We start from the raw sequence: 23,949 nt of genomic DNA, 5'->3' as shown, positions 1-23,949 counted from the left end.
GTGGGATCTGAGTCATTTTTTACCACATCTGCCTGTGCAACCACTTTGAAAATCTGTTGATTTGCACAAGTAATAGTAGATAATAAATTTTGTAATCATACGTGAACAACACTATGAAAGGTGTAAACAGCAGAAGGCAGTCTGTGACATGGCATGTAAACATGCCTTCCTGGGGACTAAGACAGTGACTCAAGAAGCTTCATCCTAGCCCTGTTAGACATAGGCAGTGACTGCTCTCTGTCCTTGTCTAAACAAGTTCCAGGATTCCCTTAGAGTAACTAGGAAATCAGAGGTATCTCAAATGAAATGATGCTTAAATTTGGAAAGTGTTGCTATTGAGTATGCGACCCCTATTGCTGTAGTTTAAGTAGTAAGAATGTCTCCCCACGTTTCAGAATTTCATCAAAACAAGGTGGAGCCCAATCTGATGCATGGCACCTAATGAATAAGATGCAGGGTTATAACCAAAGCATACAAATGTATTTGCAGTGTTTGATTGGAGGATGAATCCTATTATAAATCCTATTATAAAATTCCAAAGTGGGATTTGGATATTTTTTGTAAAATTGCTGATGGATTCTGTTCAGGAGCTCTCTGACATTTTGCATTCTCATTTCTTTCACATACCAACAAGAGTTGGATCAGGCCTCGGACAGGATTAAGAACATCAGGAGGGCATGAGGAAAACAAGTTGAGTTTTTTTCTGTTGTAAGCTTGGTGTTCGTAAAATCCAAAGCTAACCCTGCCTTTAAACATGCATTTTCTCTTGCTTCCCCCCACCTGTCACTGCTTTACACTTGAGAACCATGGAACCGGAAACTGCTAGTTTAGTTTAGAGAATTTCCCATCTTAAACCTTCTCAAGGTGTGATTTAGTTGTTTGAATTCTTATGCTCTTATATGTATAGATATACGTGGTACTAATGCAGTTTTTGTCTGAAAATGAACCTGTGGTTGTTTGTTCTTGTGAGTGATGTTTCTTTACATGGATGTATACTGGAAAGCTGAAAGAAGGGAGTTGTTGTCAGTCTCAGTAGAAGAAGAGATTCTGGAGAAAGGGGCAGTAAAAAGGCTGATTTGCTAAGAATGAGCAGTATTTCCCCAAACCTTTTTATGGTTAAACCAGTACTTTTTTTCCACAAATGGTGGGTTAACAAAAGATGATTTTAAGTTGTAGATGTAAAACTTCAAACAAGCCAATCAGCATTTGGCCAGGGGTTTCTTAGTGTCAGTGAGAAGAAAGTGCATCTTTAATATTCTTCCCACAAATAAAAAAAAAATAAAATTGCAGCTTCCATTGAATTCACATACTTACATGTAAGCACTGACGTTCACTACTTTACTAGACCAGAGTCTCAGTAGCTGTCTATATGCCACGAAAGTATTGGTGCAATTGGCACTATTGTCACAGTTTTAAATGTACATGGATACATCTCTTTTTCTCATGGGTAGCTTATATAAAGCGACAGGGAGATAAACTGAAGAAATCTTCTTGTATTGTATTTGTTCCCTGTACAAAAAGGAGAATAAATATTTTATTATAAAACTTAAGCACTTTTTTTTTTTTTTTTCCAAACGTGTCATTGATTCTTTTTCTAATAGATGATTACTTGTGCTTTTATTACACGTCCCTTTAATGCTGACATAACCTTCAGTGAGCATCCCAATGTTGAGAACTAATGAAGAGTAACTTGCTGGGCTTTTTCTGATGAATAATCCCACTTCACTAAGGTCCTAAGTCTGCATGTTAGAGAATACCAGCTGGAGAGAATTTCTACTGAATATCTGGTTAGATCCATTTTTAATGTCAGTTCAGATAAGCTTGCAAAGTTTCAATGCTTATCAGAACTTCTTTAGTAGGAAATTGGGCTACAAACAGTTTTCTTTGTAGATTCAGTGCTGTTCTCAGATTCTGTTAGCTCAGCCCATATTATGGAAGACCTTCTAGGCTGCATTTTCTTCTGCTCTGCTTATGATACCATGCTGGAAACTGAGGCAAAGTCACAGAATAAATAAATGAAAATCAAAACTTCCAAATGTAGATGAATGCCACTTTCAGATAGCTTTTGTGATAATTATTCACCCATAATATCACGTGTTGTTGGAACTATGTAAGACTGTCCTTTTAAAACAAAATCAAATGCTGCCATAGACAATACAGTGACTGTATTGTAGCATACTGAATTTGTTTAAAACTTCTGGTGTTAGTGAAACCTGCGTCATCACTGGCTGCTGCTGCAAAGAATCCTGAGATCCTTTTGTAAGGAGGTCCAGCACGTTCATAACAGTGCCTCAGGAGTTGGTTGACTGATGCACAATACATTAAGATGAGTCAATATTATGAGATCAAAGACTGCTATTAAAGGAATTAAAAAAAAAAAAAAAAATTGTTCTTAAAAACAGAATCTCTAAAAGCTTGAGCCACTGAATTGATCTACTGCTAAATCTTTATTGCCTCTAAATAATTGTTAGTTTGGTTGCCAGTTAGTCAGATTGCATTTCTAAGCCAGGAGAGTTGGACAAATTTCTATTGCTCTTTATCATAAGCTGTCTTTTGGTACAGTTCCTGTACTGATGTAGCAGCTGCTGCTGTGAATCAAAACCCACACACAAGCAGGAGCAGCTCTTTGTTCAAGATAACACTTTTGAATGCAGTGTTACCTGGGTGCTCATCTCTTTCCTAATGAAGAAAAAAGAGAACTATGATTCTGCATGGTTGGCACGGCTTGAAAGGAAACAGCATCTACCAACTGATACAGTTAGTAGATTATATAGGAAAATAACCCACACCGTTCTTCAATTCTAAAGAAATCTCCTATTAGTTCTCTATTTTTTTCCCCATTTGGTTACTCTTCATGTACTTTTTCTTCCCCTCGTGTAGTGTTTTACAAATCGTGTCATTATTTGCAGAAAGTTTTAGGAAATAAGTGTCTCTTAGCACATATTAATTCTTCAGTTCAAAAATACTGAGATTATTTAATTGTACTGAACTTCATTTTAAGTCCAGCGTTGAAATGTTTCCATTATGCCTATTTGAAAATGTATGAATCATAGTGAAAGTGCCAATTCTGGAAAGTGTTTAATGTTAAATATATAATAAATGTCATAAGGGCTAAAAGAAATTAAACTCTTACCTATTGTCTACCTGCTTTGAGGGCTTAACAAATGAGCTGTGATTTCTGCTATATATTAACATTCAGAAAGTTTTTCACCACGAACATGTAATTGTTTGCATTAGAAGCTTAATTGTTGTATGCAAAATTAGAATCACGCCTGTGGGTATTTCAAATGGAAGACTTAATACCAGCTAACGACATCAGTGTAACTAGTAAAATTGCAGCAGGGAGAGTATTTAAGGATTTGCAGATTGGCCAAATTTATACTGATGAGAAATACATATGATTTAGTCAGTAAAATTTAATGAAACCATGCATATATTGAGGAAATAAAAGCATACAGGCATATTTGTTGCAATGTGTGGAAATTGGTTAACCTCTTACATGGGGGAAAAAATAAGTTCTGCTTTATGGGAATTTCTGCTTATTTTTCCAGAACACTGTTCCTTCTTTTGATGTAAGGTTATAGCCTCTTGCAGATAGGTTTCTTTAGGAAGTAAAACTTATTGAACTTGCTGTTTCTTCATAAACGTATTTCTTTATCAGGAATACAGAGGCATATTTATTTGCAGAAGGAGCTGAGTAATTTGGGAATACAGAAAGAAATTGGAGCAGTTTCTATTCAAAGCTTTCCAAGTATTTTCTAGAAAACAACCTCTTGCTTTTTGGCAGTCTTCAACATTGTCTCATCATCTCCAACTCAAAGATACTCATACCTACAGTAAAGAATAACCAACTCCTTATGGTGGGTAATGTCGTAAGGCTCTGGGCCCTGGCAAAACTCCTCTGTGTTCATCATCTGGCTTGCCAGGTGAGCTATGGCATGTATCATAGGTTTTGTTTCTGTTGTCCCAAACAGTACAACTGTTTTCACTTCTGTCTTCAGTGTGGGGTATGACCTCATCCTCTAATTTCACCGAAGTTTTGCTTACTCTAGATATAGGATGCTGTAAGTAACTTCTTGCCCTGAGTGGTATTAGATTTAGTATTTCAGATCTTGATATTAATCACAAAGAACAAAGAGATTCAAGGTGAAAATTAAATCAATATTTTGGACTCCTAACAGAAGGTATGGAATGTGGAATATTAGAATATGTTCATAGTTCACAGAAAATGCTTGAGACTTGCATGGTGTTAATAGGAAAGAGATGCAGATTCAAATACATCCGTACTTTGATGAACCAGACACAACTTTTGGGCAGTCAGTGGATGTACAAGCACTAAAATAGAATGAGATAAATCTCATCTTTGAAGTTAGACAGTTAATTCAGAGACTGAACAAATTCAGAGGGTGAGCATGCGTTCTGCTAATGCAGAAACAGTATACAGAAGGAACAAAAGGTAAGCCTAATGATTTTATCCATAGAACATCTGAAAGGAAGTAGAACAGAACAACATGTTTTAAGCAAACAGCTCACAAAGTAACTCTCTGATACATCAAAGCTAATTAGGACAGAGTCCAACAATTACAAAAGATATTTAGTTGCAAAGAGATACCCAGCAGTGTTTTGTCTTATCTTCTGAGCAGATCATTAGAGGCTTCCTGTTACATTTTTTCTTCTTTTCAGGAAAATCTATTGCTCTCTCCTCAGGAGAAGATTGAAGCCTACCAGAACAATTCATTTGGCCTACTCCCAGCCACCTTGTTTTTTTGAGGTGCAGTCAGGGAATAATAATAGGCTGAATGAATAGTTCTTGCAGTAGTAGTCTGCTCTGATGGTTGGCTTTCCTCATTTTCCTCATCTTGCTACACAACAGATGTTTAAAAGTTTGAGCCAATCAAACCTGTTGCACTTGTGCAAATTGCTTTGCAGATGTTTACAGAAATTAATTTATGTCACAGAGTTGAGCCATGGGCTTTGCTATAGCAGCAAGTTTGGGTACCACTGGTGTGGCATGTCCTCAGGTTTCTGAGGAAAAGATAGAAACTATCTGTAGTGGTTAATGTAGGGAGAGAAGGGGCTGGCACAACGCGAGGGGTTTCTAAAAGTCTCAGTGTCAGTGTCATCTTTTCCTTTCGTATGATTTTGCCCATGATAGCAGCTCGATAGTGTAGGGCACTATTACTACACAGAATAACAGCAACTCTTTCTGTACGTAAAGTCTCGATAGATAGTTCTCCAACTGCTTGGAAAAGTATTTCCCTTACATATAAGGGTGGGAGGAAAAGAGAGAGCTAGCCTGACTGATGCTTAAAGGTATGATTGTTTATTTTTACAGAGGCTAGTATTCAAAAGAAAATCTTTTGGGCCAAACCTATTCTCATGCACACAGCACTAGTTTTTTTTCTCCTGTATCAGCCCTTTTCCACAGCCCTGTAACGGTAAGGCGCTGTGTGGCTCAATTCACCTCTCAGCCATGGGATTTCTAACTCAAATTTGTCATGCTCTTGGGGGGAAATGTGTGTGCTGTACAAGTATGTTTTTCAGGGCTTCATCTTCATCACGATTTGTCATGCTTGATGTAAAGCATATCCTGCCATTTTTCTAAGCAGAGGGAGGCATTGTATAACCTTTCCAGAACAGATGCTTCATTGCTACTTAACATCTACAGTCCACTGTTTGTAGCTGTTATCCCTAGGAAGCCTTACTTTTCAGTGAAAAGGGTTTGGGTCTAGAAAAATGCAGATGATGTCTGCAATGGATTCTTCCTGGGTTTTGTTGTTTTTGGGAGTGGGGAAGGTTGGCTTTATTTCAATTTAATCTTCAATGATGAAGCAACTGAATATAATACAAAAATATGTTAGCTTTCTGAAATCAAGGAAACTTCCAACATCCAAGCTCAAAATCCTGACAGTCAGTTCTAACATTTGCAAGTATACACTTGCAAAGAAGAAAAATATTTTGACATCTAGGCTGTCAGATAATCTGTCAGTAGTGGTTGCGTCATTCATGGAGAGAAATGATAACTTCCAAAGTCATTTACTGGGAAAATAATAGGCTTAATGCTGTGAAATGTCCTTCCAGATGCTAGAGAAGTTACCTAGCATTTTTGCAGAGGAAGTTGTTTGGCTTTTAAACATGGGTACTTCTCTTCTGAGAAAAACACAGAGAAATAAGTACTTGACAGAAATCATCAAAGAAAAGGATATACCTGCAGACAACAGTGTGTTCAAATACGTTTAGAAAGCATAAGGAACCGCACACTGAAGAACATAATGCAAACAGGAAAGGAAAGTAGCACTCAGAAGCATGCTCCATGCAGTAAAGGCTCCTGGGTTACACACCAAATGTTTTTTCTTCTGTTTACTTTCCTTGGAATAATTTTTAAAAGCAGTTCTGCTGTGCCTGGAAAAAACTGCAGTGTCTTTGGGCAGGGGTGTTTTCCTGGCACAATGCAATGACTGGTATGTAGAGATCTCATTGCTGTTGGGTTTACATCTCCCAGTTTTGCTTTGCTGACATTTCATTTTTCTTTGTGATAAAAAGTAGCCTGTTTCTTTCAAGATATGTATGAGCATTATGTGTAATGATTCTAGTAGTAACTTCTGAAGTGCTGCTCAGAGGACTAATGTCCAATTTTTATCTACTTGCATATTACTGTTAGGTGGTATCAGTCTGAGTCTACTGGTATGCCTGCTCTTAATCTGTGTTCCATACTGATTAATGAATAAGAATTAAGTAATGATTCTGGCTTCTTGAAAATAAAATACATCTGTGTGTGCATCTTATTATATCATGAGAAATTAGTAAATTTGTTACTCTTGAGTATTGCTTCTGCTAGGAGTGACAATGATAAAAGCCTTGGTTTTGCAAGAATAAGCAAACCCAGGCCACACAGAAGGGCTGGAAACTTTAAAAGATTATTCAGCACTTACAGAAAGGTGTTTGTAACACAGGCAGTCTCAGCTTTCAAGTTCTTACTTCTGCCTCTGACTCATTAGTCAACCAGGTCTCACTGGAACGTAGCTTTCCCTTGACGGTTAATGCCAGCAGTAATGCTCCATTCATCTGCTTCTGCCAGAATCTTTTTTCATTGCTTTTCCTGATGCATGAGATATTTTCCCTTTTCGGATAAGTTGGATTCTTAGATTCAAATGATGACATTTGCTCTGAGCTTCACGTGTCCTGAGTCACTTGTTAGAAACTACCAAGTAAAATGTGTCAGATGTGATCTTGGAGTGTTATACTGTATCTACATCAAGCTTTTATTCTGTTGTTATTCTTAGTGGAAAGACAACATACCCATTATTCCATTATTTATTATATTATTATTCCATTGATGTGGAACTTTCTTGTTTTACTGCTTTCACTTATGTTCAGGGAAGCTAACAAATGAAAACCTGTTATTGTTTTCATCCTCCTTATATACTGTTCTGTATTTCTTCCTTTTCTGAGGCAAAACAGAAATGAGGGAAAGAGAAGACTGATAGTAAGAGTAAGCAAAACCAAGGTGAACATTTCAAGTTTGGGCATTTTTTCATGGAAGCTTTAATATCCTATTTAAAGAGTTTATAGTTATTCCATATGAAATAACAATAGCGTTATCTTTAACAAAATAAAATAAAATAAAATAAAATAAAATAAAATAAAATCTACCATTTCTAATGGTAACCAGCTTAGCAACACCGAGGTCAGTTGAGGACAAGTTATGCAAACTTTATCCATTGTGTCTCTAACCCATATTTAATATATTTTAAAATACTTCATCTGAGTTGACAAGATGTGCATATGGTATCTGAGTTACCAGACTGAGGAGCTGTAGCCTTTCGCCTTCCTCTCTCTGTCTCCTCACCGTGGTGCTTCACTCACAATGTTACAGCATCAGACTTACATTATCGGTCCTCTTTAGTCACTAATGCATCCAACATGTTAAAATGTTCAGTACAAATTAAAATCATAAGTAATGGGAGCACATTTCAGCTTCAAAATTACATTTTTTTCACAAAATCATGTATATTTTTAAAAAGTAGTTAAGCCTTTTGAAATATATTATGGATGTAGTCATGATTTATTTGCAGACAGTTATGTACTGAAAAAACCTGACAAGTTTCAATCTTGCATTTCATAAACTAGCTTTTTGTGTATACAAAGCACATGTCAGCAGTTTGTATCTAAACAACATGACAGTTGGCTTCTCCGTGTGGCAACTTGTGAAGAAAAATATTTAGGGACTGCACATTTGTGACATGATAAAATGTAATGAAATGTTCAGGAACTAGTTATTTAGAAGTATCTTGTATCCATACAATGAAAATAAAGCAATAAAACGTGCTTGCATTGCTATATCACAGTTCAGCTGCCTGCAATGTCTGAACACATTCAAAACACTCCACATTCAGTGATGCTGTTGTTTTTTTCCAAATAGGTATACTAAGATGTTACATTTTTATCAGTGAGCTATCTTTGCATCAAAGCAATATCTGCATTTAGCTTTAAACTGTTTAGGTTTGTTGTTTTTTTCCCCCCCCCATCCTAACTGTGGTGAGATGAGAGACATACTGTAGTGACACATTCTGTTTGGATTTTGTGTTGAGGGACATGGTTTAGTGAGTACTGTTGGTGATAGGTGGATGGTTGGACTGATGATTTTGAAAGTCTTTTCCAACCTTGGTGATTCTGTAATTCTCTGTTAACTTCAGTGGGATCAGGAGTCAACTGCCGAGAAGAGAATAATATTGTTCCTTGATGAAGCTGAGCCAAAACAAGAAGTTACGTACTTTCTTCTATCTGTTGCCATATTTCTGATTGCATCTTTCATGCTAGTCTAACAGTCAGGCAGTGCAGAAAGCAAGGTCAGCTTGCTGATCCACATGAAGGAAATTTAAAAGCAGGATTCATCTTGTGCTAATTGCGAGAGGAAAGTCACTGTTCACTTAGTATTGACTCCAAGCAGTGAGTCAACACACAACCACAGGATATTTAAAATGAGTATGATAAGAACTGAAAATGCCAAATGCAGCATTGCTGAAATATTTTATTTTGTAAAAAAAGGAGAAGATACAAAGGTATATCATTCAATTTTTTTCTGATATAAATGCTATAAATGCAACTGGGAGATAATAAATTTCATGTTTAAAGCAGAAAAGGCTGAGCAGGGCACAGGAAGAAAACTAGGGTGATATAGAAGTAGTTTACGTCCAGTTGAATGGCTATTTAAATAAGCATTGCAGCACACAGTCTTTCAAATAGAAATGAGGATCATCAGCAAGCCTAAAACACATCATAAAACGCAGTGCATGAAAATAGTTTAAAACCCCCAAGCATTTTTATTATTACTTTGTCAAAGATGTAGATTCTTTTTTTATCTCTTTTTGTTTGTTGTCAAGCCTGCTGGTATATTAAGTATTTATAGTATATAAAATAATTTCTTGTGGGTTTTTTTACTACTACGTCTCGTAAATTGTCTCAGATTTCTGTTCATGTTTGTCTTTTAATTTCTTGTGCCTCATTCATTCTTCTGAAATCAATAAACACCAAATAAATAAAAAAAAAAATAGTAATGAACTGTGCAAAGGTAAGTAGCTTCCTGGTGTGGTCACTAGGGGGAAAAAAGTTGGCTTTATCTCCCAGATATTCCCATGAGTCAAAACAGTCATGCAAATATCTGAGCTTTGTATCCAGGATTTTCTTTCCTCATTTTCAAATTCTTTCTGTTCCTTTCAAGCCAAACATAAGCTAATAATGCTTCCAAATGCATACATCCTATTTAATTAAAAAAGTTCTTTCTGCTATCTCAACTAAGTGATAAAAACCAGACGTTGTAGGGTGCAGGCCAGACTCCAGATTCTGATGTCCCTGAAATTATCTTTAAATAAAGAATTTTAAAACTTCTTTCTTGTTTCCTTCCTATTGTATCAACACATTCTTGGGTGTTTTCTCATCATAATGATGTCCAGTTTTGTAGTTGAGATTGTTTTTACTGCTTTTTTTTTTTCATTCTGACTGTTCTCCTAGTGTGTTTCTGCAGAATTCTTTTTTAGTTTAGGCTTATTTGTTTCACTGATAAATAGGTTTGCATACAGTTTTGCATTCCAAGCCATGCATCCTTTCTAAGCTACTTTTATAATTATTTCAAAAGGAGAAAAAATACTTGGGAAAAAAAAAAAAACCAACAGTTAACCTGTCCAGTTACATGACTCTTGAACAGAGGATCGTGGGATTAGTCAGTAAGGCAAACGTGGCAAATAATATATCACCAGGACTTCAGTGAAATATTTGGAAATGCATCATTCAGTTTTGCACTCGGCAAGTAAAGTTCACTAGGAATGATGGCACTGCCTGAAGCACTAGATGAGGGTGGATGTCCCAGGCTGCATGTGGGGCATGGTTCTGTCCTACCTGTTATGTTGGTAAGTAGCTGAGAAAAGAAGGAAGGAAGCTGATTTTTATTGCAACTAAATAGAATTCAGTTAGACTGAATAGTCTAGCATATTTGCAATAAAGCAAATGCAGGGTTGAAAATAATAAAATGACAGTACTTTGCACCTAGTGTGACCTAGTGCTGCTAAGGCAATGTGGTCAAGAACAGAGTTGTTCCAGAACAGTCCGGGTAACAGAAATGCTGAATGAAACCTAGAAGCAGCATCAAGCAAGTGCATACAGCACAAACAGGTGGAGTTTTGAATAGCAGAGATACTGCTTAACATATATTACCTTTTCACAAGATTTTGTGATCGCATTGAAATAGTGATTTCAGTTCCATCTCAGAAAAATATTAAGGTGGTATATGAAATGGCAGAAAATTAACATGGAGATTAAAAATTATGATTTAAACAACAAATGTAAAAAACAAAAACAAAAACACATGAAACTTACTGGTTATTCTAATTAACAGTGTCTCGAGTGCAGTAGACTTATTAAGTTCTGGGCTCCCCAGTACAAAAAAGACAGGGATCTCTTGGAAAGAGTCCAGCGGAGGGCCACGAAGATGGTGAAGGGCCTGGAGCATCTCTCCTATGGAGAAAGGCTGAGTGAGCTGGGTCTGTTCAGCCTTGAGAAAAGGAGACTGAGAGGGGACCTGATCCAGGTCTATAAATATCTAAGGTGTGGGGGGCAGAATGGCGAGGCCGGACTGTTTTCAGTGGTGAGTGGAGACAGGACAAGGGGAAACGGCCGGAAACTGCAGCATAGGAAGTTCCGCACAAACATGCGCAAGAACTTCTTTACAGTGAGGTGACGGAGCACTGGAACAGGCTGCCCAGGGAGGTGGTGGAGTCTCCTTCTCTGGAGATGTTCAAGACCTGCCTGGATGCCTACCTGTGCTACCTGCTGTAGGGAACCTGCTTTGGCAAGGGGGTTGGACTCCATGATCTCTGGAGGTCCCTTCCAACCCCTGCAATTCTGTGAAGTTCCCTAAGGTTTGGTTCCCAAGTCTTGACTTTGTGTTTACACTTTCAGAGATAATTGTCACCAAAAAATGGGAATATTGGTCATGTTTATTGTGCTTCTTGCTTATCTCAATCCCCAAATTTGACACATCCTTTTCTGTTCTTCTAAAACAGGTTTGAATATTCAGAATTGTTATGCAATTTGTATTAGAGTGCAACTTATTAAATAAAACTAAAGAAAGTAGATGAAATTTAAAAATACAAAACTCAGACTAAGTATTAGCAAACATTTCGTTTCTGATACCAATCTGGCAGTATAAGTAATTGGGTTGTACATCTAAAACTAGATAGGAAAAGACAGAAAAAATCAGTGATTCATTTTGTATTGGTTGGATGTGGTAGAATAACTAATAAAGCAGGTTTTCAACATCTGAAACTTCTACTGCATCCAGGAGGTTGAAACTGCATACACATGCATGCAAGGGGCTCCAGAATTTTACCATATAATTGGAAAATCTACCAACTTTCATCTGACAAGGTAATCCCAAAGTATTCTGTTCTGCATGAGAATGAGGACTTCAAAAAAAGGAATCTATTTATTTTGAAATAAATAGGAAAGAGTAAATTTTTCAAGATTCTTAAATTGTCACAGATCATTTTGTCTTTTGAGCCTTGCTTTTCAGTTCTGCCATCTATCTGGCAGCTTAGTTTGCTCAGATGGAGGCAGTGACTATGTGACTTTGAGTATCTGGAAATCCAGATCTGCGGAAAAGAATTTTTTGGAGGCTGAGCTTGCTTCTCTGCCTGCAGAAAGAGTTGTTACCCATTTAACGAGGCATTGTCCCAGTCAAAATTACATTCTGTTTATTAATTTAGGGTCTTTAGGATATTAGTATACATTTGTTTGAATATAGATGTTGAGAATTCAGTGGAAGGAAAGCAAATGTCAAGGATCAAGAATTGCATGTTACATTACTTTGATTGCGTGAACAGCTTAGCAGAGGTTACCCTGTTGTGAGAAGGGACCAAGAAGCACACAAAACTCATTATCAGTTCATATTTCTGCTGACCAGAGTTCTGGAAGTGAGCAGGGTGAATGGAGAAGAATTTCAGCTTTATAGCATGTTTTCTATAAAAAGCTCCCTTTTGATGTCTCTGTTTCATTCTTCTCGTTTTCCATATCAAAGCTAAAACTTCCTTTTCCTGCAATTCCTCCATTTTACATCATTGCAGCACAGTGAATTAACTCTTCCAAATCAGGAGTCGACAATGTATAGCTTAAGGAGGCACCTAATCACTGACTTATAGTCCTAAAAAAATCACAAGCCTTCCAAGATGACATTTTCATTTTCATAAATTGAAGATGGGTTTAGCAAACAGCTGCTTTGTACAGAATAAGGATAGGACATTTTATTCTTACATGGAGCATGCAGTAGTTACTGTATATGAGGAATCATGAAGGAGCCAAGTAACTCTGGATTATTGATCTATTTGTCTGCTGGGAGTTTGTGAACAAAAAATGTTTTGCCCTCTTGTTCTTAATTCAGTTGCCATTAGTGTAGAGGTTACTCCGGGATCACTGTGAAAGGAATTGATATAATGCCTACAGTGCTGAAAGAATGTTTCTTCTCTAAATAAAAATATATGGAAGTTAACATAAAAAAAAAAAAATACAGTGTTTGGTAACTTAGAAACCACAGTGTTTTACAGAACCAAGATCAATCAAAAGCTGCTATACTGCATGGCTTAAGGCCTTGTAGAATTGTACTTTGCACATAAACAGCCTAACTGTAGTGTAAGCAGTAATTATTACCCCATCTCCTAATAGATCTATTTACACTTATTTTGTTTGACTGACATCATAAAAAGTAAACTAGCTCCATTTTGTGCGTGGTATAAATATACTTCTGATTTCATTGTAATTGCTTGCAGTAGTTTGTTTTGTCACAGCGGATGAGACCTTCCCTCATTCACACTTCTAAAATCCTCTTGACTTGATATAACAGAAATGTAACTACAAAACTTTGTGCAAGCTATGATACAGTGAATAGCATTTGCAGTAATGCATGAATCATAGTTTGCCCTTCTTTATATCCAGCTAACAGGGAGTGCTTTGTCGTAATTTCTACAGTATGTTTTCTTATATCTAGGAGAACAACTGTGTCTTTTATAACAATGAACAAGGAACTGCAAAAGTCTCCAAGCTCAGTGCAGGTGTTTACAGCTTTTTGCCTTTCTCTTGACGTATTTTGTGCCAGCACGCGTAATGGACTGGCTGCTTTTCAGCATACACTTTTCACGGGAGCCTGGCAGGATCCTCCGAATGTGCTTGCCTCCCTGGATTACATCGTGCTCCCTGTTGCATTCCCTTTCTTGCTCTTCTGCCACACTTTGCTGCCTATTTGAATTTTTTTCACCTTCAGAGCAGAAGTAATTTGGCTTTTTTAATTTTACTACTCTTTTAAAGAACTTGTCATCCTTCTCTATGCTCGACTGGTTCTCGGCATCAGCTTGAAGCTGGGCCAGAAGGTGCTTTGGCCCCACTGCAGCTGCCAGCTGCAGGCCTCATGTTTTATTTCCCAGCCTGCTCTCTGCAGGGCCTGCTCAGAGACCATGGCACCACACCTGCACTGGCAGTCCTCGGACAGGAGCTGTTTGCAGGGCATACGGAAAATATCCTCCTGTAAGGATCACCAATATGAGTTTTCAAAGCCTTCCTGCATTGCTGTGTATGTTTGGAACCAGTAACAGAAAGGGAGGCATGGCTGCATGCCAATGGAGCCTGGGCTACCAGCGTGAGCAGTGCTGAACCCGAAGGGAGGAGGTTGCAAGGAACTGAAAGGAGGGCAGCTAGCTCGATGATCATATTAGCCCCTCAAAAAGCAGGTCTGGGACCTGTGGGTAAAGGAGAGGAAGGCTATGAGAAATCTGAACAGCTGCAATAATTTGTTTTTGACAAATGGACCATACACAAGGAACTATTTCTTCTCAGAAAGACTGGTGAAGCAGTGGCACGGGCTGCTCAGGGAAGTGGTGGAGTCACCGTCCCTGGAGGTGTTCAAGAGCCGTGTGAATCATAGAATCACCAAGGTTGGAAAAGACCTTCAAGATCATCCAGTCCAACCGTTCACCTATTCCCAATAGCTCCCACTAAACCATGTCCCTCAACACAACATCCAGCCTTTCCTTGAACACCCCCAGGCTCGGTGACTCCACCACCTCCCTGGGCAGTCCATTCCAGTGCCTGACCACCCTTTCTGAAAAGCAATACTTCCTGATGTCCAGCCTGAATCTCCCCTGCCGTAGCTTGAAACCATTCCCTCTGGTCCTATCACTAATGACACGAGAGAAGAGGCCGACCCCCAGCTCACTACAACCTCCCTTCAGGAAGTTATAGAGAGCAATGAGGTCTCCCCTGAGCCTCCTCTTCTCCAGGCTGAACATTCCCAGCTCCTTCAGCCTCTCCTCATATGGCCTGTGTTCCAGACCCCTCACCAGCTTTGTTGCCCTCCTTTGAACACGTTCCAGGGCCTCAATATCTTTCTTGCAGTGAGGGGCCCAAAACTGGACACAGTACTCGAGGTGCAGCCTCACTAGTGCTGAGTATAGGGGATGTGGCACTGAGGGACGTGGGCAGTGGGCTTGGTGGAGGAGGGCTGACAGTTGGACTAGATTGTCTTAGAGATCCTTTCCGGCCTTGGTGATTCTGTGACCTCAGTTATGTGCCTGTGTGTGGATGAGGTGCCATACCCTGAGTGCTCTGGAGATGGCCAAAGGAGGAGCAGGGGACCTACAGGCTGCCTCAGGCCCCTGGCAGTAGCTTCTGAGATCAGATATTCACACCATGACATTTCTGCACAGACAGACAGACACAAACAGGCCTTGGCTGACATGGCTGACAATCTACAATCTGTTCAAACTGTGACTAAATGTAGCAGTGGCTTTGAGCAGACCTCTGCTTAGAAACCACTGCTGTGTCCTACCTACGCCCATGTAATCCCCTGTGTGAAATGATGACCCTTCGCTTCTCCCTGAAATTCAGTGGCATGCTTTCATTCCTTATTTCAATATTGTTTTTACTTGAGCAACTTTCATCACAGTCCAGCACTACATACGGGCCTCAGCACTGCTCAGAAATCTCAGTATGAGTAAGAACTGGAAGAGATTTTTAAAATGCTATTCAGCTTCTTTTGAAGTCAGCATGAATTAATATGCAGAACTGAAAAAGCATGATACTATAGGTTAAAACAGTGTTTGTGCAAGGCTGCCCTTCAGCAAACACAGTTATTCTGAGCAGAATGCATTGGTGGTGCGTATCTACAGTGCCAAAAGACTATTTTTTATGGGCTGTGTTGGAAAGAAATAAAAATTCATACCTCATTTTTTTTGTAAACAGAAAGCAGCTGTTTGCAGCGCTAGACATTAAGCTAGGAACTCCTAAAAGATTTATGTTAACTAAGAGCATTTAATAAGTTCACAATGTGAGCGCTAATGAATGAGTTGATTTTAATACGAATCATATTTTACTATAGAAACATCATTATGTTTTGACTACCTACAGTTTGATTTTATCCTTATTTGACATTCTTGGTAGGCGAGGCCAAAAGCAAACTGGGATATCCAGTACTACAGATCTAGATAAAAAGAAAAAAGAGAACTCTGAGATAAATCTGAGTCATCTGAAGCACAGCTGAGAAAACAGAGAAGTGTCTGAACTCAAAGCAGCACTCCCTAGCTGGTAAGGATGAAGCCCAGCATCACCAATCTCACTGCAAAAAGTGTGAAAGGAGGACCACGGTCGTTAAGAAAGAGAGAGAAGAGAGATCTGGGAGCAAAAAAGAAGGAGGGCTGCTTGGTTTTGCCAATATTCTGCTTGCTAGCTGAGAAGCATGACTATGTTCTACTTCATAGAATCACAGAATATCCCAAGTTGGAATGGACCCATGAAGATCATCCAACTCTTTCATTCATTGTCTCAGCTGCCTTTGTGTAGCGAGGCAGCTGCCTTGCTGATGGACGGACAAAGCTGGATTCTCCAACTACAGGACCCTAAATTCACAGTCACTGAGTAATTAAAAACAGGCAAACGTGTGCATGCTTGTTAAAATACAGCACTGCACTTATAAATGTAATTGAGCTGTGATTAATTCCTCACATTTCATTATAAACTAATACAAATCCATTACAGAGCAATGAATGGGTCCTGCTAATAGCAAGTTCATATCTTTGTTCTGCACAGTCTGCAGCCACACACAACTTTGCAAAGGCTGAGCCAACACTTGCATGATGTTTTGGTGGCACTTCCTGCCTCCTTTCCACATATGAACGGGACATTGCAAGCTGTCAGTATGTTTAGTACCAGAATCTTAGCACATCTTGAAAGTCTTGTATGCATACTTCTGGATATATTAAAGCATTTCTGCTGTTCCTGAGCTAAAGAGAAACTTGTTTTTCTCTCCCTTGAAACAAACCCTGTAGGGCCAGATGGATATTATCTTATTGCCAGTGACATGAAGGCAACATCTCAGATATGGATTATCTCAGTTATCCTTCTTGACAAATGGATTGTGAAGCCATAATTATTTCATCTTTCAAAACAGTTTCCAGTCATGCCTTAGCCAAATGAGCACCAACAAAGTCTCTGTAGCGCTGACCATAGGCGTATATTTTCTTTCCCCTTTTTTTTTATCCTGTTCATTTCAGGGTTTTTCATTCTGCTATGTGAAAGGCATATGCATAGACTAAGCACATTTAGAGGGCTTTATGTGTTCCTTGTTTGGTTAGCTCAGTGACATACAGAATCACCCACCAACTATTTCATCAGAACCACAACACATCTGCATGCAGCCCTGGCTAAGAAGTTCTTCAGAAATGCCCATGATCTGTCAAACACACTGATTCTTTGACAGTGACTTCTACCATTTGCTTCTCCCCCCAAATTATTGCATCCGGTTTTACTCCTCAGACATTTGGGGAAGCAGAGAAAGGCACAAAAGGGAAAAAAATATTGGAGTGTATTTTTAGTTCCCTTTATTGCATTTCAGTACAATTGCTTTCTGGTTTCAAAGGAAGTATAACTGAAACTCAATGTGGTTTTAGAATAAGGAAAATGTTAGATAAAAAATAACATTTTAAATCAGGGAAATGATCTCTGAATTAAAATACTTTCTTCTTGTGGCTTTGCAGAATCACCTTCCCTTTGCCTTTAGGGTAGTCAGAACAATTTTCATGCCAAACCAATATTTGAATTCTTGTTCTTTCCAAAGAAAACTAGTGGGTGGGTTTCTGTCTGGGAGCTAAACCAGAGAATTTCCCTAGGGTTTAGCTGCAATTCAGCTTTGGGGAGGCCAGCATCCAGTCCATCATGCTGGTTTCCATCAACAATGGCATGTAGTGTCACGTAGCAGACACAGGAGAGCTTTATGCTAAGATTGTTATGAGGACTGCTCTGAAAGTAATGCCTCCTATTTTGTATGTTGGCCCACAACGCCAGAGGCAGATGTTGGTGCTATGGCTGTAGACGTTGAACCTTCCTATTAATACGCTGTTCCATTTTGGTGCTGTGTGACAGATGGCAGAAGAGGGGCACTCTGACACAGTGGTGACTGTCATGGAAGTGTGTATGAAGCAAAGGTGTGTCATTGAATTCCTCCACGTGGAATGGCACCCACTGACATTCAAGGATATTTACTGAATATTTCTGGAGACCAGGCAGTGGATGTAAGCACACTGAGGTGCTGAGTTGTACCTTTCAGCTGTGTTGACAGCAACAATGGGACACCAGTGCGGACTGTTACAAGCACAGCACGCAGCTCTCGTTCATCACTGGCAGAAATGCACAGCTATGGTGGTGACTGTGTTGACAAACAGTGTTTTGTATCTGAGTTTTGCTCTATCAAATGGTGTTATTATGCTCTTTGTTTCCATGGAAATAAACAGGAGGTATTACTTTTGGAGCAATCTACATACAATGGCTCCTTTCCCACTGATCATGCTAGAAACGTAGTCTACAGGAAACACCATTCCTTTTTTTACAGGAGTGATCCTGTGCTTTCAGGTACATGGCACAACATTCAGCCATGAGCCATGTCTTTAACTGGCTGCTATTGCTAGTTCAACCCAAAAAGAAAACATTGAGAATATTCAGAAGAAAATATCCTATATAACTTTGCTTTTTGTTTGTTTATCTGTTTTTGCTGTGGCACAGCTAACAAAGGGATGATTAACAAAGATGGACAGCATTAGAGTCACTGTGGGCTGCTGAAGTTGACCAGGTAAGTGCAGCATACCAAGTCAAGCAATGAAGGGGCATAAAATTGGCCCTGTGAAAGAAAAAGAGAAGAAACACTCCTCACTTGTAGGAAGAAAATTTTGACTGGGAAATACCAGGGAGCTTGCATGAAAAGCAGTAAGACAAATAGATCTGATCTCTGTGGCCCATGTCAAAATTCCTCTGGATGGCAGCAAGACTGGGATCCAACTGTAATCACACAGCTGCAGCTGCCAGGGAACACTAGTAACCTATGCACATGAATACCTGCATGTTTCCACTTAGTGCATCTTCCAGCAAACACCTCTTTTTGGGGCAGGGTAGTTTTTAACTCTAATACTCTTGGTGTGCTGCTGATTGTGCACCAACACAAACTGGGGAACCAGCTGGATACAGATCTCACCAACTCTTTCTGAGATGTGTTGCAGATGGAGCACAGAGACCCTCAGACTCTAAGATGATATACAAATTCTGAGGCAAAAGAAGACCTGAACCCAAATAATCAGCTGGGGCTTTTCCCATCTGACTGACCTCCTCTATAATCTTTCTGGATAATGACGAAAAATAAGCTGTTTATTTCACCAATAATCTAATAATACAGAATTTGTACTATCTGCGTATGCACACACCTGCAAAAGATAGAAATTTGTTTGTATTTTTTGAGGTAATATTTATGAGCTAATAACTTTTTATGTAATATACGCACTGCTTCTGCAAATACAAATTGTAGATATACATATGCTTTTAAAATGTGCTAGTATGACACTTGTAAGACATGTTTCTCAATGAAGAATTAACATTTCTTTTTTTCTCACTTCATTTCTCATCGCAATGCACAAGAAAGCAGTTTCAACTTATTTTGGCGGACTTGCACTTAGAAATGCGTAGCATTTATTTGCAACACTGCTCTCACAAAATGTTGCCATGTTATTGCACTTCTTTGAAGTTTTTCTCTGAAAGGTTCTTCGCAAAGGCTGTGTAGGAGGCTTTGCTACAGGGAGGTTTGGAATTGTTTTTCTGAAAATTGTTCTGAAAAGTCTGTCCTTTTCAAGGTCTTGGCCAGGTGCACAGCTATTTTCCTCTTTCCATTTTCTTCCACTCTGCAGCACAGAATAATAGTTCCTATCTAAAATTTTATATATATAATGCATTGCAGACTCTACCACATACTTCCCTTTTCAGCAGCTTTATTGAACACCAAGGCACTTTCAGTGATTCTTCTGCCTGCCTAACATTCAGTCTCTGAGATCAGCCAAACATAGGGACCAGTTCTACCACCTATACAGTCATGATACTTTCTTTACATTACATTCCCAAACGTCAATGGATCTCTCATAAATTGTTCATAAATCTCATAAATCTGTGTCAAGAGTTAACAGCATCTGTCTCATACTCACCTGCATCACCAAACAGCCTCTTGAGGCAGGTGTCTTCATGAATACTGACCAGCCAGCAACAGCACAGCAGCCAGTCCCCCTGTCTCCCTCCAGGTTTCACCACTGCCACAGAAAGGAGAACTAGAGCTCCCAGAGTACTCCAATGCTATTCTGCATGGGATTTCAGCTCATCACAACACAGAAGAAACACTAGAAGCCCAATGCTCTTCACTCAGTGTTGTCAAGCACGTGTCAGTGGGCTGGTAGATTGAACTTTGTGTCCATAATGAAGAGGAGGAGCCATGTGGTCTACCAGTAAAGACCCCAGACTGCTTCAAATGCTGTCAGTTCCTTTCCTGATGAATGCCACAAATATCCTGCACAGAACACAGCACTGACCTGGTTAATGCAGCACACTGGACTGGTAGTGGCACTCTTCTAAGGCTGTTCCTCCAGGAAGCTCACCAACATCCTTGCAGGATCAGTCTAAAGCTATGCTTTGACACTGTGCCTTTTGCACAGAGAGGCAACCCTAAGGTTTTTGCATACATTGATACACACATGAGAAAGCAGATACTTTCTCTAGTCCCAGGCAGTTGCAGTAAAGATCCATAGAGAACCTGAATAGTCATAATTTCTTAGTGTGTTAAGCAGTTCAGACTATGGAAAGAAGACATTTCTGAGAAACAGATTTTATAGACTTGAGCTGAACAGATTTTTGGCATTATTTGTAAGCTAGTCATTGTTAAGCCTTTGTACTTAGAAGAGCAATTATGTCTCCTTTGGAAACATCCTTAGTTGAACTCTTAAAATAATAAAAACACTCCTCCGTAAGACCACATTAACATATGGTTTTCGTAATGACAGCACAAACAAATCACCCACTCATCACACACATTTAGGAAGAAGACAGGAACAAACAGAACAAAAAATTTCTACAGATTACTTAGAGGTCCTGATCAATCAAGGGAAAAAAAAAAAAAAAAAAAGTGAACTAAACTGAATTCAGAATTTGTCTATGGGATATTGAATACAGATAAAATATGCATCATACAAATAACCAAAACCAAAAATACCACTGAACTTTGTAAGGCAAAGTTTATAGATATCAAGCTGCAAAACTGTTTTGCAGAAATGTCAAGCTGAGGATGCCTAGCTTTCTAGTTTGCTTTTTAACTTTGGTGATGCATCATCAGTAAGCAAGAAAGAGAAAAGGTGTGTTTGCACCAGTGACCAGCTGGAGTACCTGTGCTCCAAGGGGACTTAGCACCCCCCAGAAACTTGTGGGCAAGTCCCAGCCAAACCAGAGCCTTCACTACATGCACTGCTTCACCTCCAAGAGTAGCAGCAGGAATCTGCATTCTTGAAGCTCATGTGCATCTTCTTGGGACTGAGCACAGGGAACAAACTGGACTACCAGCAGTGGCCAGCACAGCTCCCATGCAGCTCCCTGTGACGGCATCAGCATGATGTCAGAGCAGAGGAAAAAGAGCAAATAAGATCCACGTTCAAAATGGAGTTTGTAGTCTGACAGAGACCCAGAGGGAGCCTTTACTGGGAAACAATTAAAAAAAATGAGCGAGAGCAAATTCCTCTAAGGAGTGTTTTTGCCTACATGTAGTTCTGTTGTTTTTGCTTGCTCTCTTCCAAGTGAATCTATGTCTTGTGAATAAAAGAATGGATGAGAAAACTCTATGCACTCATTTTGATTCCATTTGGGAAACGGGGCAAAGCAGATCTCTCACACTTGTCATTCCCTCAGAGCAGAATCACTGAGCAGCCCAAGTTGGAAGAGACCCACAGGGATCATTGAGGCCATCTCCTGGTTCCACACAGGACCACCCAAAATCAAGCTCCATATTTGAGAGCACTGCCCAGATGCTCTCTGAACTCCAGCCCTGGTGGCCGTGCCCACAGCCCCGTGCATCCCGTTCCCCGCCCACAGCCCTGTGGTGCAGCCCCTTTCCCTGACCCCCAGCTGCCCTCCCCTGACGCAGCTCCATGCCGTTCCCTCGGGCCCTGTCGCTGTCACACAGAGCAGAGCTCAGCGCTGCCCCTCCGCTCCCTGTGAGGAGCTGTAGCCGCCATCAGGCCTCCCCTCAGCTCCTCTGCTCTGCACTGAGCACAGCGAGGGTTCTCAGCCTCTCTCATACATCCTGTCCTCTACACCGTTCCCCATCTTTGTAGCCCTCCCTTGGACACTCTCTAATAGTTTTATATCCTTAAATTTTGGCACCCAAACCCGCACCCAGTACTGGAGGTGATGGCACAGAACAGAGGGGATGCCCAGTGGCAGTGCTGGGCCCGGTGCACTCCAGGTACAGGTTTACCCTTTTGGCAGACAAGACTAAAGTACAGCTGTAAAGAATGAGGGCTGAACAGGAGCTCCTGCTACCGCATCCTGACTGTTGCAGCAGTCTGTAGGACTGCCTAGATAGTAGCAGCGCTGGGAAATATGTGGTAATAAAACTTATGTAGGTAGAGCCAGAGTGTCTTGAGTTAATGGCAGGAAGAGGAAGTAGGTTTCCTCCTCCAATCCTTAGCCAAGCCATTTGCAGATTCAATCAAGATCAGCATTTCTGCTGCTACCAATATTTAGTTCAGAATTACATCCCAATTTTCTTCAGCAGGCAACACTGCCTGTCTTGCCATTTTGCTGAATGCGCTTCACACTGGTGCTTGGTCTCATAGCTCTCATCTTCATGTTCTGCAGAAACTACTGTCAAGCCCTTGAGAGCACTGTGAGTCCTGAAGTTGATCAGAGCTGATGAGTTGTGGTGCAGGGAATACGTCCATAAAAATATATATATAAAATAAAATAATAATAATGAAAATCAGAGGGAAAAGAGGAGCATTTTCTTCCTTTGAACAGCTTTATCAGCGGCAATAGCTGCTTTCAATTTTTGCCCATCTGTGTTACCATTTCATCACATATCAACATCTGAGTATTGAAAAATGAGAAAAATTAACAGTGCCCCTGGAAACAATGTTCTCCTGTAGTCTACTTCATTATTGTTGAGCTTTGAAAGGTAACTAAATGGCAGTTGATCCTGTGAGGAATTTCTTGAGAAATAATCTTTATTATAAACAAATTAGTGAAGTTTTACTTGATGTTGTCGTTGTGAAGTTAAGAAGAGTCCTGGTAATAAAGTGCCATAGCTCTTCATGAGTGCCACAAGGAATGCACCTCTCATTTGTCAGTCTCTCTCCCCACTTGTCAAGGGCCTAGATTTTTGCAAGAAAATTAGCCTTGAAAAGCAAGGGGAATTGTAGAGCTGCTAAAGCAAGTTATTCCTTTGGCTGCAGCTGGTCCTGTGCTCCAAAAGTCCCACATTTGACTATGCTGGCCACACACATTTTTTCAGTTATCAGGAGGAAATTCAGTTAGTGTTACTTCAGCCAAAAAGAGGAACCCCAGAAGTTTTAGGAGGACTCTTCAGAAGCTTGAGATGAGCAGAAGGCAGCTGGGCATTTCAGTAACAGCTGGGCTTTGGAGAGCAGTATCAGATCGGAGACTTCCTTGCCTTCAGAAATGACTCACATTAATTATTTTTTCTCTGTGTATATTGTCTAGTGTTTACTTGCTATAGTTCTGTATTGTTTTTCATTTCTTGCAAGAAAATGAAAAACATCGTTACCACATTTCCCTTCAATTTAGGATTTTTAGCCTTTTCTTGGTACAGGATTTCATTACCATAAGAGCCTGACATTGTTTGAGCTCTTTGCCACTCAGATGGCATTTCTGGAGGGTCCTCAACTTTTTCATTGTGTATTGTTTCTACATCTGCCCTTCCCACTTATTATTCTATTACTGTTAGCTGTATAAAAAGCTACTCAAAAGAGGTTTTTTGTTTTTTGGTTTTTTTTTTCTGAACTGTTTATATGCACTTAAGCTACAGAAACTTAATGGGAACATCTG

The 23,949-nt window shown here is 39.6% G+C and overlaps 1 long non-coding RNA gene across 1 annotated transcript in view; it reads left to right on the top strand.

Annotated features, from left to right (window-relative positions):
* Positions 1-21,720, top strand: part of LOC122177306 — a 29,588-nt gene extending 7,868 nt beyond the window's left edge. Inside the window, exons 2-3 of the long non-coding RNA XR_006178045.1 lie at positions 18,592-18,658; positions 20,145-21,720. This is a non-coding gene — a long non-coding RNA (uncharacterized LOC122177306). The remainder of the gene's footprint in view (positions 1-18,591; positions 18,659-20,144) is intronic.
* Positions 21,721-23,949: the final 2,229 nt, after the last annotated feature.

This window comes from Lagopus leucura, unplaced genomic scaffold (assembly GCF_019238085.1).
Source record: "Lagopus leucura isolate 7727_CA_CO unplaced genomic scaffold, USGS_WTPT01 Super-Scaffold_100001, whole genome shotgun sequence".
NCBI lineage: Eukaryota > Metazoa > Chordata > Aves > Galliformes > Phasianidae > Lagopus > Lagopus leucura.
The sequence above is the reverse complement of the archived record's forward strand: the minus strand, read 5'-3'. Positions and strand labels throughout refer to the sequence as shown.